Here is a 12651-nt window from a genome sequence, read left to right on the forward strand (position 1 = left end):
AAAATCCAGAAGCCCATACATGAGACATTATAATAGTGACTTTTCTTAAATGCCTCTTAATGCCTCTTCTGTGGCACTGGCACTGATTACTGCAGGGTTGCATAGGGTGGGCACTTGACTTCTCTGGGAAATAAAAAGGGAAAACAGACTTGAAAATCAGGTTTGATGCAACAGCCTATAGAGTTCTAAGTAAGAGAGTTCTCTTCATGAAAACTGGGAGGAGGGATAGGTCATTCGTTCTGACCCATGGTAGACAGAGGAAGAAAAGGCCAGAAAGACAGAGGTAGGAAAACACAGCTATATAATTTATGTGATCTGACAGTCTGTCTCTGGAAATGTTTATAGTACCTTTATTCATAGACAAAGGTTGATATATTCATCCAATAAAATACTACTCAGCAATTAAAAGGTATGAACTACTAAATGATGAAACAACATGGATAAATCTCAACAATAGTAGACTGAGAGGTAAAAGACAAAACAGTACACACTATGGTTCCATTTATATGAACCTCAACAATAGGCAAAACTGATCCATGGCTTTTTATAGATCTGTAGTGTCAGAAGAGTGATTGCTCTGGATGGCCGAGCAAGATTTGGGTTCAATGGGCATTAGGGAACTCTCTAGAGAGATAGAAATGTTTCTATCTTGACATTGGAGTGGGTAGCAAGGGTATATACATTTGAATTACATTTCAAAGCTATGCATTTCACTTTGTGTGTGTATATATATATGTACACACACATGTATGTGTGTGTATATATATATATATATATGTAATATTTTAATTAACAAGAAAGTTTTACATCCAAATACAGGAAGGAAGGAAGATGCACAGGAGGAAGAGAGGGGAGTACCCTTGGACTCTGAGATTTGTAAATACAGTTCATCCCCCAAGTCTGCTACTTTTACTGTAGTATGACATTAGCCATATGGGTAAGCTTATCTGATTTTTTATTTTGTTACCTAAATAAAACTATAATGAGATACAACCTCACAATAGCCAGAAGGCCATCATTAAAAAATATATAATAAAAAATGCTAGAGATGCTGTGGAGAAAAGGGTACGCTCTGACACTGTTGATGGGAATGTAACTTGGTACAGCCACCATGAGAAGATGAGCCACTATGATGAGATGTTTGGATGACATCACCAACTCAATGGATATGAGTTTACAAAACTCCAGGAGATAGTGAAGGACAGGGAAGCCTGGCCTGGTGCAGTCCATAGGGACTAAAGATTCAAATATGACTCAGTGAATGAACGACATGGAAAACTTACATGCTCACACACTGTATCTGGTTTATCTAGGTTTACCACTTACAGCTACATTGTTGACATCTATGTATAAAATTCCTCAAATGTACATATTACTTAAACCAAAAATAGAGTCTGTACACATTTTCTTTAGTCTCTCCCCTCTTTGGTGGAGCTAATTCATGCTTTCTGATCAAAGTTTATAATACAATTTCTACCTGCATAGGAACTCAAGTCTCACAAAGACAACTTTGAAAAGCCTAGTAACTCCTTTTCTGGAGTTAACTATAAATAGTTACCTGTTTACACGTAGATTCACTTTTGTCTGATTTTTAATATTTTATAGAGAACATGATACCAAATCTCATGGAAGCCTTTTACCAAAAGAATAAAATGTAGGCCTTCTCAATTGGCTTAACATAGAATTTAGAGTAGTAAAGTTACTTCTCAGTATTTCAACTTTGGTTCTTCTAAAATGAAAATAACTTTACTTGGCACCAGTTTATTTCATTGGAAACTTCCATGCAAGGCATTATCTTTGTCCTCAGATCCATTTGAATAAATGCTAGAAAAATAAAACTACACTGAGGTGAACAAGTTGAAAGTTTGGGAAAGCTTTTGAAATGTGTTATATCTATTTATTTACATATACTGCACACATAGTTTTTAAGTTATAACTTTATATTGTTCATCTTTCTCCTTTAGAAACAGATTTTTAAACTTAAAGCAGTTTCAGATGAAAACGATAATTTTGTAGCTGTTTGAACATTTTCAAAACCCTCTTTTCAAAGGCTGCCTTTCATTTAGCTCACTGATATTTTCCCCAACTTTTAGAAGTATCTGTCAATTACTTTACAAGCACTAATTAAAATAAGTTACTGATTTATAAAGAGTGATTTTTCAGACATTATATCTATATATACTCACACAGAAAGCATCAAGGGAGTACAGAAAATGAAGTTATGCCTCTAAAATATCTTCTCTTTCTCTAAGATTGCAATTTAAAGGCACATACATCAGTGTAATTGGGCCAAAATGTGAAAGAGGAGAGGCTCTTTTACACTATTTTAATAACCGCTTTAAAATTTTTTTAAGCTAAATCTAGCTCTTAAAAATAGAAAACATTTTTATATAATCTCTCCCAGAAGGAAAATAACATATGACATGCAATTTAAGCACTTCTGTGAAAGCACTGGATTGGGTATTAGGAATTTTCTCATGAATTGACTGAACGCATGATCTTGACAAATAAAAGCTACACTTCTAAGTGTTTAGCTTTGTTGTTTATAAAATCAGATAGATTTTACCTGCCCAGTATTTATTCAGAGAAGAGTCTCTTATGTATTTACATACATATGTAAATATAGATGGGGCTTCCCTGGTGCTCAGCGATTAAGAATCTGCCTGCAATGAAGGAGATGCAGGAGATGTGGGTTCAAGCCCTGGGTGGGGAAAATCCCCTGGAGGAGGGCATGGCCACCCGCTCCAGTATTCTTGCCTGGAGAATCCCATGGACAGAGGAGCCTGGTGGGCTTCAATCCCTAGGATCACAAAGAGTTGGAAACGACTGAAGTGGCTGAGCATGCACACATGCATGTATATATACATACATAAGAGAGAGGGAAATTGCATATGTTTTTTTTTGTTTTCACACTTTAATTTTCTTATTTATCTACCCATTGTTCCATTGGGACATTTTTCTCCTCCAGAGAAAACATGATTCACAAAGTCCTAACCTATACGCGGTGCCTCTGTCGCTCCAGCTGCACTCAACTGTGATTTGCTTAGAGACCTCTGACCATTTCCTCACCGGCTACTCCCTTGCATGTCCTCTAGTGTTATTCTTAACTGAGATACTATCTTCCAAAGACCTGTGGATATTTCCATCAAAACATCTCTCTCAAACTCAAGCTTCATCTGTCGCAAACTAACGCTATTTTTGTTAAGAAATGCACTGAAACACTGACCTTAATATTTTTCTCTCTGCCTCAAATTAATTCTGTATATAACTGCCAGCATCTAATTCCTAAATAAAATTCTAAGTCACTTAAATGTTCAAAAACTACTTAATGGCTCTTTAGCTTTCAGTGAGTAAAATCCAGATTCTTGACTCATATTCACAGAGACAGCTTGAGCCCTGATTGTATTTTTACTTTGATTACGTGCTCAACTCTCCCTCTGTCTAGCATGCTTTTTAGATCTGTCACTTTAGAAGACCCCATCAAAGGTCATTACCTCTATGAGGTATTCAAAGGCCACTTTTGTCTGAAATATAATAACTTGGGAAGTGAAAATTTTTAAATATCAAGTTGAACAACCTTATTTAAAATATCCAAGCATAATTTAGAATCAGCTTCTGCAAGGAATATTATCAGTCAGTTAAGTTCAGTTACTCAGTCATGTCTGACTCTTTGCAACATATAATATAAGGAATATAATATAACACAATATATCATTTAACATTATTATAATGATATAATATAATAATATATAGTATAAGGCATATTATACCTTAATATTTTCTCAAATTAACTAAAACATAAAGCCATAACAAGAAGTATTATATAAGTAAACTAATTGTTGTGCATGCCTACTAAGTCGTGTCTGATCTTTGAGACCCTATGGACTGGAGCCTGCTAGGCTCCTCTGTCCACGGGACTCTCCAGGCAAGAATAATGGAGTGGGTGGCCATGCCCTCTTCCAGGGGATCTTCCCAACTTAGGGACTGAATCTGTGTCTCTTATGTCTCCTGCATTGGAAGGCAGGTTCTTTACCACTAGCACTACCTGGGAAGCCCAAGGTAAACCAAATTTGCTAAAACATATATGAGAAGAATAACTTAAATACAGAAGATAGACATATTTTAAAAATAAGTGGAATCTTTGCTTATCTCACACAAAAATAAAATATCAAGATTATAAATTCTACATATTAAAAAGGACATGAGTTTGTTTAAAAACCAGTAATATACACACTTACAAGATCCTGGATATTCAACAAGCTAGAAGTCCTCTGTAATAAACTCTAAATACTCATATGGAAAACCAAGCATTGCTTCAGTGAATAACGAGCCAGTAGATTTATATAAGTGCTAAACTAAATTTATATGCTCTAAAGATATATGTATTTTTGTTCAAACTAAACACCTCTAAAAACATTCCAGTGAAGCAGAACACATCAACAGTGACATCGTGAAACATCAGAGTTCTCTTATTAGTAAAAATAATGGGATAACTAATCACATTAGGTAGCAAAATATCAATGAATATAGTATTTCATTCTAAAATAAAAAAGTAGAGATTCATACTCAATTCATTATTGACTCAATCATTTTTATTAATTACAAAAATATTACACTGTTACTTTTTATCACTAGAATGATACATGGAGTTGCATTATAGCTACATTGGTGACAGAAATTATTCCCTTAGTTGGCCAGATAGTTATAGTTATTTTTTTAAAAAAATAAAGATATTTCTAAGGCAGTAAAAATCCCATTTCTACTCTAATTATCATTTATTATTTTACAAATTTATTCTTAATATTTTTCTGAAATACTACAATGAAAATGACAATTCATATAGTCTGGTATACTTCTAACATGGTTTTACATTTGTGAAGAAAGATAGAAAATCATAAGGTCCCCTGTAAATGATGCTGCAAATCATTTTCAAATGAAAATAATAGGTGCATTTTTATATCAGAAAAAGAACTAAAATATATGTATCTCATAATTATGTGGCTCTGCATCCCATTGCTATGGTAATATATCATCCTTCTTGGGATTTGTTTTACTTCCTGAAAAAGTGGCTAAAGTATTTAATAAATGTTCTCTACGGCCACAGTTTCAAACTTTAGTGTTATTTTAACTGGGTTAAATGAAAATTGTAGCCATCAGTTATAATTCTGGAAATAGCACACCTATTCTCACATTAATTATAGACATAATTTGGTTATATTAGAGCAGTAAGACATTGTCTGATTAAAAAAATAAAAGACAATCAAATCTCAGAGATTTGTAGCCTTAGTGAAATGATCAATTAATGGCAATTTAGGGAAGATAAACTGTGGTGGTTACATCAAAATCTATAATATTCATTAAATCAAGTGCTGAGACAAACAGCACATACAAGACATTATAATAATCTATCCTAGCTTAGGGTGCTTTGTTGTATTAAGAGTCTAGATAAAATAGATTGGACACATATCTTATCTGCTGGTGCTTAATATAATATAAAGCCAAGCTATAAATCTTCAGAGGGAACTCAACGTCAACAAATAATCCACCAATATTACTATCATAAGGACAACATAACCACATAAATTCAAAGAGATGAGTAATGATTAGCATGATAGATGACTTATAAATCATAGTAATGTCACATAATATTACATTTGCTGATTTGATCATAGGAGCCAACATTTTAAGTATTTATATTGCTTATTTAAAAATTTCAGGAAAGATTCAGTGCCCTAAAACCAAGGCTTTCTAAATAACTCAAATAAACAGGTTGTCCATATCTTCAAATGCTACTCAAAGTTCTGCCATAAAGAAAAAATAACAAAAATCTAGGATTTTTACCTGATTTTAAGTGAAAAAAAAAAAAATCCACCTCCTTAAGCTTGATTAACAAATTTGACCTTTTAAACAAGAACATGAGTACACAATTTAATTATTCATAGAAAGTGCTACTGATAAACTTCAAGATAAAACATACTAAAGTTATTAAATGCAAATCAAAACCACAATGAGGTACCATTTCATGCCATTCAGAATGGCTGCTATCCAAAAGTCTACAAGCAATAAATGCTGGAGAGCGTGTGGAGAAAAGGGAACCCTCTTACACTGTTGGTGGGAATGCAAACCAGTACAGCCACTATGGAGAACAGTGTGGAGATTCCTTAAAAAACTGGAAATAGAACTATCATATGACCCAGTAATCCTACTGCTGGGCATACACACCAAGGAAACCAGAATTGAAAGAGACACGTGTACCCCAATGTTCATCACAGCACTGTTTACAATAGCCAGGACATGGAAGCAACCTAGATGTCCATCAGCAGACGAATGGATAAGCAAGCTGTGGTACATATACACAATGGGAGATTACTCAGCCATTAAACAGAACACATTTGAATCAGTTCTAATGAGGTGGATGAAACTGGAGCCTATTATACAGAGTGAAGTAAGCCAGAAAGAAAAACACCAATACAGCACACTAACGCATACATATGGAATTTAGAAAGATGGTAACGATAACCCTATATGCGAGACAGCAAAAGAGACACAGATGTATAGAACAGTCTTTGGGACTCTGGGAGAGGGTGCGGGTGGGATGATTTGGGAGAATGGCATTGAAACATGTAAATTATCATATGCGAAATGAATTGCCAGTCCAGGTTTGATGCATGATACAGGGTGCTTGGGGCTGGTGCACTGGGATGACCCAGAGGGATGGGATGGGGAGGGAGGTGGGAGAGGGGTTCAGGATGGGGAACACATGTACACCCGTGGTGGATTCATGTCAATGTATGGCAAAACCAATACAATATTGTAAAGGAAAAATTAATTAATTAAAATAATTAAAAAATTAAATTAAAAAAATAAAGTTATTAGGACATTTCTGATGTCTCAGAAGGTAAAGAATCTTCCTGCAAGGCAGGAGATTTGGAACTGTGGTACTGGAAAAGACTGTTGAGAGTCCCTCAGACAGCAAGGAGATCAAAGCAATCAATCCTAAAGGAAATCAACTTTGACTATTCACTGGAAGGACTGAAGCTGAAGGTACTGAAGCTGAATTTCCAATACTTTGGACACCAGATGCAAAGAGCCAACTCATTGGAAAAGACCCTGATGCTGGGAAAGATTGAAGGCAAAAGGAGAAGAGGGTGGTAGAAGATGATCTGGTTGGACAGCATCATTGACTCAATGGACATGAACTCCAGCAAACACCAGGAGATAGTGAAGGACAGGAAGGAAGGTCTGCCGTGCTGCAGTTCATGGGGTCACAAAGAGTCTGAACAGTCACTTAGTGACTGAACAATAACAACAATAAAGTTATTCAGACAAGAAATAATGATAGCCTTGCGTTTGTTTGCAACAGGCATGTGTGCTTAGTCGCTCAGTTGTGTCCGATTATTTGCGATGCTGTGGACTGCAGCCCACCAGGCTCCTCTGTCCGTGGGATTCTCCAAGCATGAATGCTAAATGACTGCCCTCCTCCAGAGATCTTCCTAACCCAGGGATCAAACCCAGTGTCTTACATCTCCTGCATTGTCAGGCAGCTTCTTCACCACTGGCACCCCCTAGGAAGCCCCTAAAGTGGTCACCAATTTCTCCCGTTGCTGTATGCTGCTTTGTTAACTGTCTTTACCATTCAACCAGTAGCCAGTCAACTTTCTGTCCCTGGAATCTGGGCTCAGATGTGACTGGTATTTGTGACTGGTACTAGCTAAGGGACAGTAACAAAGCAGGAGTTTAGGAAGCATCTGCACATGTCTTGGCTGCCCTCTCTTGCTGCTGGGGACCATTTGTCACCATGAGTTCCAGCAGGGACTAACCTCCCAAGGGAGGAGAGTCCCCATAGTATATATCTCAGCTCTCATGGCCAGCCAAGATACTCCTGTGAGGACATTCGAGATGATCCAATCCCAGGCTGGCCAGTTAGTACAAACTAGAAAAACAGTCTAATGTTTCGTAAGCACAATTTTGAAGGAAATAATAAAAACACAGGGTTTCCCAGATGGCACTAGTGGTAAAGAACCCACCTGCCATACCAATGAAGGAGACATAAAGAGACTCGGGTTCAATCCCTGGGTCAGGAAGATCCCCTGGAGGGAGGCAGGGCAACCCACTACAGTATTTGTGCCTAGAGAATTCCATGGACAGAGGAGCCTGGTGGGCTACCATAGGGTCACAAAGAGTTGGACATGACTGAAATGACTTAGCATGCACACATGGTTCTGTCCTATCAAGTTTGGAGCAAAAGGTTTTTATTTGTAGCAAAAGTTAGCTAGATGAGTCTTCATTATTGCTTTTACATACTTATTTTCCATATCTATCATAACAACAAAAACACAGTCCATAAAATATTAAAGCAAAACAAGTTAGATGTGATAACACTATAGGATGACATAAAATTTTTAGTTGAAACTAATAGTTTCTATGCTTCCCCATAGCAATTATGTACCTATCCATTCATCACAAGAGTTTTGAAATAATATACAAGGTTAGATGTTCCACTGACTAGCTAATTAAACCGTATTCCAAATAAAATATAAAACATTTTAACAATTAAGATCAAATTTTCTACAAAAGTCTTTTACTATATTGGATGATATCTCAAGTTCTCTCTTTGATAATCTCTGTTATCTAGCATGGTCAGGAATATTTTGATTCTAAATTCCTGATTTACTTTGTGATGGTCAAAACAAGTCAATATGGCAGAAGTGTGGTAAGGTGAGTGAAATGCAACATAGGATGTTTACTGCAAATCATAGACAGATGAAGAGAAAAGAATGCGTGGTGTTATATCAGTGCTGATTTTTTTAAAAAAGCAGTAAGTGAATGTATTTGCATAAATTATGTTAAATTCCTCTTTTCCTACTTCAGGATACAATAAAAATATGGTAATTTGCACTGTAAGATTGAAATGAAACTTAGAAAAAGAATAGAAGAAAGGGAAACAAGCAGGTATTAAATCACTTTTTTAATCTTCCACAAGTACACAGCATAAAAGATGAAAAGATGACATAGCTTTATAGAAGCATGTTTTAATAACTCACGTCCCAAATACTCTTTAGAAAGAAATGAAATGGCAGATAGTTACTAATTGCACGTAAAATAAATGGAACAGGAATATTTTCACTACTTTGCATTTCATGAAATAAGAAAGATGAGAGAGAAAATTTATGAATTGAAAAAATATTCTATCAGGGCAATAAAATAACAGTGCTAAAATAGCTTTAAGTTTACTACTTACAACTAGAATATAAGTAGAAATGAAATAGTGAATATGGGACTCAAAAATATGGCATTTAATTAGCTATTCTTATTGTCTCTTATCGTATTTTCTATTCATTCAAATTTATATTCAAAATTATATTCAAATTTATATTCTATTTTTTATTATTTTTAAAAAATTTTTAGTGGAGTTGATTTGTTTTACAATGTTATGTGTTAATTTCAGGTGTACAACAAAGTAATTTACCTGTATATTAGCTGTGTATATACATATATCCACTCTTTTTTATTTTTATTAGATTCCTTTTCTCATATAGGCCACTGCAGAGTGCCGAGTAGAGTTCCCTGCGCTTTATCTTAGGTCCTTATTATTTATCTATCTTAAGTAGGAGTGTGTACACGTCATTTCAGCCTCCCAATTTATCCCTCCCTCCCATTCCCTGCTAACCATAAGTTTGTTTTCTACATTTGTGATTCTGCTTCTGTTTTGCAAATACGTTCATTGGCACTCTTTTTTTTTTTATTCCATGTACAGGTGATATCACACAATATTTGTCTTTTTCTCTGACTTACTTCACTCAGTATGGACCCTCTAAGTCCATCTATGCTACTGCAAATGGCATTGTTTTGTTCTTTTTTAGGGCTGAGTTAAAAAAATAAATTCCTTTGTATATATGTAGATCTTCTTTATCCACTCCTCTATACATGGACATTTAGGTTGTTTGCATGTCCTGGCTATTCTGTCAAATTTTATGATGAATATTTTTGTAACCTGGTTAACAACCAGAAGTCTAGCAAGTTGTGGTAGTGATAAAGAAACCATCTGCCAATGCAGGGGACATAAGAGACGTGGGTTCGATTCCTGAGTTGGGAAGATCCCCTGGAGGAGGAAATAGCGATCCACTCCAGTATTCTTGCCTGGAGAATCCCAGGGACAGAGGACTCCAGTGGGCTACAGTTCATGGGGTTGCAAAGAGTTGGACAGGACTGAAGTGCTGCAGTAGCAGCGATAACAACCAGAAACGTGCAATTCAGCATCAGACTGGTGTCATTGTCAAAAAAACTGCCCAACAGAGCAAAGTAAATTTTAGAAGCTCAGTTTATTTGTATATCTTAAAATCTATGAAAAAAACATGAATTTTTTTCTGTCCCATCCTGTTTTACAGAATCTGAAAAACATCTCTAGTCCTTCCTACATTTTCATTTTCTCTCTTTTTCTTATCCCTTCCTAAACTACAGAAGTTGACCTAAACTTTATTTAGAAAAAAATACTCTTTTCACTTTAGGTTTGTAACTAAGGATAAAAGACAAAATCATAAGATTCTCTTTGACAGTGAGAACAGTGTTAAAACTAGAACCCTGAACTGAATTAAAATTGTTATCCTATGACATGTGCAAGTTGTAGTAATTTAAAAACACAAAGGTGACTAAATTTGAATTGTCTCCTGTCCTTACGTTTAACTCCATTATCTGATGGAAATACTCTTAACGAAATGATGGGCATTTTTCCATCCACTTTTTTTCTTATAGAAAAATATTCTCATAGAAGAAAGAATTTTTTTGGTGGTTACTTTTGAAAGGGTGGGAAAGAGAAAAGGAGGATGGACAGGAGATCAAGAAAATAGATCTAAATAATAGGATGTCTAATTTCATTTAGGTTTCCCTGGTGGTTCAGTGGTAAAGAATCTGCCTGTCAATGTAGAAGACACAGGGTCAGGAAGAGCCCCTGGAGAAGGAAATGGCAATCCACTTCAGCATTCTTGTCTGGGAAATGTCATGGATAGAGGTGCTACAGTCTATGGAGTCACAAAAGAGTTGGACATGACTTGGTGACCAAATAACAACAAATATTTCATTTAAAATGATTTGCATACCACAGTATATATGTTCAGACTCCTTAAGACATTAGTGAAATCTTTATGGAAGAAAAAAATGATATGTGAATATTTGTGTAAGCTATAGAGAGTTAAGAAAGTGGGAAAATCTAGGAAATGACTGAGATCCATATATGGGTAGATGTCACAGCAAAGGAAAAGAGCTGTCATATAACATGAAAGTGAAAGTCACTCCGTCATGTCCAACTCATTGTGGGCCCATGGACTATACAGTCTACGAAACTCTCCAGACCAGAATACTGGAGTGGGTAGCCTTTCCCTTCTCCAGGGGATCTTCCCGACCCAGGAATCGAATCAGGGTCTCCTGCATTGTAGGTGGATCCTCTACCAACTGAGCTGTGAGGGAAGTCCAAATGAATGGTGACAGAAACTGGAAACCAAAGGACTTAAGCTCCCTGGAAATCAACAGAAATTTTATGACTATAATTGGATCATCCATAGGATATGGAACAAGTGTTGAAGACAAAACTGAAAAACTGTTGGAACTAATCAACAAATTCAATAAAGTTGCAAGATATAAATTTCTTAAGTTTCTAAATAGCAAGGTGATCAAAGGCAACATACGGATTCATTGTAATGAAAATGTTGCTTAGCAAAGATAAAATCAGTGAAACCAAAATTACACTGAATGTAATTTTTCTTTCTTAATCCCTGGGAATCTCAGGATCTTGATGTATCTTTGCAGTTTGTGATAAAGATTACATATTTTGTCACAGATATGCTTATTTAAAGCAAGTTCTGATTTATAGGAGACTGCTTATTACTTCAAAAAAGAGATTTCAAATGTTACGGAGATGGAAAATTACTGAGAAGAGATTATACCATAAATCTTTCAATTTTTCTTATTAATGTAAATCAAAGAAAAATCAGAGAAGTGTGGTGGAAGCATGTGAAAATGCAAAATCGTGACAATAATAAATTATAAGTTTTTACAGTGAAGAGGAAGCTTACTATATAAAATATAGACAGCAAAGTAGTTATAGTATTTGTGATTGGATTTTATTTTGATAGCTCTACAGAGCAGGATGAGACTAAACATGGTTAAAACCACTGTTGTTTGTGCTATAAGGCAAGAGTACCAAGATTTTACAGATTCCTATCACTGATCAGCAGACTCTATGCCTGTTTGCTTTATATTGCTTTTTTTTTTTTTTGGTAATATTTTATTTGCTGGAACAATCTCATATCACAAATCATTTGTAAACCATCAATCCAGTTAATAACAATATCTCATTTGTAATAATTAACAGTAATGAAGTTCAGTATTGATACTGAGTATTTCTTTTTATTTGCTTATTATTACTTTTAGGCTCTGCTGGGTCTCTGTTGCTGCTCGGGCTTTTTTCTAGTTGTGGCGAGTGGGGCTTACTTTCCAGTTGCTCTGTGCAACCTTCTCATTGTGACCCATGGACTGCAGCCCACTAGGCTCAATTGCTGGTAATGAATCCGCCTGCCAATGCAAGAGACTTGGGTTTAGTGCCTGGGTTGGGGAAGACCCCCTGGGGGAGGAAACAGCAACCCACTCCAGTATTCT

At 35.6% G+C, this 12651-nt stretch overlaps 1 protein-coding gene across 1 annotated transcript in view; it reads right to left on the reverse strand.

The window, feature by feature from the left end:
- SGCZ (sarcoglycan zeta) overlaps positions 1–12651 on the reverse strand; it is a 1064676-nt gene that overhangs the window by 165887 nt on the left and 886138 nt on the right. The gene's annotated exons all lie outside the window — the stretch shown is intronic.

The sequence above is a fragment of the Odocoileus virginianus genome, chromosome 32 (assembly GCF_023699985.2).
Source record: "Odocoileus virginianus isolate 20LAN1187 ecotype Illinois chromosome 32, Ovbor_1.2, whole genome shotgun sequence".
NCBI lineage: Eukaryota > Metazoa > Chordata > Mammalia > Artiodactyla > Cervidae > Odocoileus > Odocoileus virginianus.